General features: G+C 31.9%; 1 non-coding gene across 1 annotated transcript; it reads left to right on the forward strand.

Annotated features, from left to right (window-relative positions):
- Positions 1–2,877: 2,877 nt before the first annotated feature.
- LOC149514693 (small nucleolar RNA R71) lies at positions 2,878–2,984 on the forward strand. The gene has a single exon (XR_016328383.1). It is a non-coding gene; the product is annotated as a small nucleolar RNA R71 (small nucleolar RNA).
- Positions 2,985–3,270: the final 286 nt, after the last annotated feature.

Genomic DNA, 3,270 nt, shown 5'->3' on the forward strand with positions numbered 1-3,270 from the left:
TAAATGAAGAATTGATTGAAGAACTAAAATAAAATGTAATTTGGAGAAACAAACATGAAGGAAAAAAATGATTCAAATATATAACAAAATCTATAACAATAATTGCATCTACTACAAATGTATGAACTTGCAAAAGAAAATTTTAATCTAATACCTTCTACTAGAAAGGAACTTCATCTAAGGTAAAGATCTATTCAACATCCAAATTTCCACAAGATTCAATAGAAAAATCACAGAAAATTGAAAAAAAAATTTAGCTTAAGAACATGCTATTCTAAAGAGTCCACCAATAGCCAATCATAGCCTCCTAAAATGTTAGCTCATCTGTTCTTCTTGGTGCTCTTCAACCCAGCTATGACGCCTTGTAATTTTGGTGCTTATCTCAATCAACCTCTTATGTACTTTTATGCACCAATGTCTCTTACATCTTTAACTTTTTTTAGCAAAAAATTTCAAACATTTTATGAATATATTTATCATACATTTTACTAAAAAATATATGACGATAATATCAAAATTCATGCAAGAAAAGTTAATAAAAACTCCCTAAATGTCAATGTATCTTATTGACACTAATTTAGGCCATTTGCACAATTACAACAAAAATCCTCCAAATTATATAAAAAAGTCCAAAATTCCTCAATTTTATTATTTGTACCTATACATGAGAATAATATATATTTAGGGAAAATGTTGCCAAAACTACCAATGAACAAGCCAAAATATGAGTAAAATTGCACTAAAAATGATTATGAAAAAGTTAAAATTTTAGTGCAATCAAACCCCCAAACTTAAGCTTTTGCTTGTCCTCAAGCAAAACAATATTGAGTAAGAATCATACTATACTCTCAATGCTTCATTCAACATGAATGCCTTATGGATCGAACAATGGATACAACTAAAGCAAAATCATGAACAAGTGCTGATATATAAGAATCTACCTAGGCAAAAATCATTCTTAACTATGGTTTCATAAGTAAGCAACACATCTCATATATCCTTGCATGAAATCTAGTAATGTTATGCAAAACATGAAACTTTAATAACAAAGACGAATAAAGTATGCACAAGCTCCATAAGTTTGGTTATCATATCTCTCTCCACCAATGTAGATAAACACATGACCAATGATCATTTAAGACATTAATAAGTTGTAGTGTAAGGCTAGGTTCAAGGTATGATAAAAGTTGTTTAGGCTCAAGTACCCTAACAATGCATTACTTGTCTAAGATCATCCATCATTAAGCTTTCAAGGTAAGAAAGGTAAGCTTGACTAAAGAATCACCCCTCATACTTTGATTTTGCTCATTTATCTTTCTTTTCTTGTTTTCATTGTTTTTTTTACCACTTTATTGTTTTTGCTTTTTCTTTTCTTTTTCACAACATTTTCTTCTTTTTTTTTTATATTTCCATTCTTTTTCCAAGCTCCAACCTTCCTCTCTAATAATGCATAACTCACAAATGGTGCATGAATGTCTTAACACATATAAGGTCAGCGACCAAAAAAATAAGAAATATCTAAACAAAGGCTTGGGCTTGTAATATCATTTCAAAACAAAGAAAATGCATCATAAGACTCAAATGGGGTGACTATAGAAGAATTGTATCAAGGTTGGCTTGAAAGGTTCAAACGATCTAAAGATGGCTTATATCATTTTCCTAGTCATGTGTCTTCTAGGATTTCACCTCGAGAGATGATCAAAACAAAGTCTAGAATCATGAAACACAACTTCAAAGGCCAATGCAAAAGCAATCTCATGCTCACATAATCAATAACTAGATAAAAAATATAATTCAATGTTCAAAGCATCAATGCACAAATGAAAACCATATTTAAGAATTCACTAAACTTAAGCATCATCTCATATTTCACACAATATTCAATCTTTTCCTAAAGCTATATTCATTCTCAATCTCTACCTATTATTGGCTTCATGAAGAACTAATCAAAGAAAACATGCTAATGATTCAAGCTACCATATGTTTAGCTTAATTTCAAGGTAAAACTTAAGGAAAATTTGAAAAATTTTTCAAATTTGTGCAATTTTCCCATGCCTCCAAACTTAAACACACATTATGCTTAATGTGTAAGCATAAAGCAATGAAGTATAAAAGAGAGGAACTAGGAAACTCCCCTATCATCATGGAGGCATGGTGATTGAATCTCCCATCAAAGCTTGAAACTAGTGCAGCCTTTTTAAGCTCTTACTCAGCCTACAAAACAAAAGATCCTTAATAGAAGTCTTTTTCTTAAAGGGTAGCATAGATAGATATAAAGGTGTGTGGTGTTGTGAAGCCTATTGCTATTGATAAAGTATAGGTTGCTGAAAACCAAAAGGGTGAGATGGTCTATTGTATTGAGGCTACTATAATACCTTAATGGACTTGATGGACTAAGCTAGATTATTCCTCCAACCTAGGCTTTATGCAGATACATAGGGGTTATTGAGTTGCCTAGGGTTCTGTCTTATAAATTGAATTGTCTTTGAGTGGTAGCTAGGACATGACTTTCTTGGGTGACTTACCATGTATACCTCACACAAAGCTAAAGAACTATGGGTATAAGTAATCCTAAAATGACTAGGACTCAACTCAGAGAGTGTAACATTAAAATGTAAAAACTCTACAAATTTGGCTAGAGAATCTACCATAGTACTAAGTGTTGTAAACTCACTAAGCTTGTACACCCCCAAAGCTCTCCTAAGATGTTGTCTTTCATTAGACCAATGACAATTATTAGTCGCCATATCCTAAATAAGCTCATAATCTATGTCAAAAGTCTTACTCATTAAAGTACCTTTTAATGCAACATCTAAAATAGTCCTAGTGTTAGGCACTAACCTATTATAGAATATTTGGATTTCTGGCCATTTTGATAGTCTATGGTGTGGACATTGCCTCAGGAGCTCTTTGTATCTCTATCATGCCTCATTCAAGGTCTTCGATTCATGTTGGCCAAAATTAGTGATCTCGTTCATAAGCTTAGCCATTTTTGCCTAAGAAAAAATTTAACCATAAACGTTTGCACTAAATCATCCCAAGTGGATGGAATCTCGTGGTATCGAGGCTAACCAACTTTTGGCTCATCTCTAAGGGAAAATGGAAATAACCTAAGCTTAATAGCATCCTTAATAACACTATTATGTTTAAATGTGTCACAAATCTCAAAGAAATCCTAAATATGAGCATTCAGATCCTTATTCGAATGATGACTAAATTCCACTAACTACTATATCATATGGATGATTGCAAGTTTAATCTCAAAAATTT

Source organism: Durio zibethinus, chromosome 15 (genome assembly GCF_047325235.1).
Source record: "Durio zibethinus cultivar Kanyao isolate XHJ-2024 chromosome 15, ASM4732523v1, whole genome shotgun sequence".
NCBI lineage: Eukaryota > Viridiplantae > Streptophyta > Magnoliopsida > Malvales > Malvaceae > Durio > Durio zibethinus.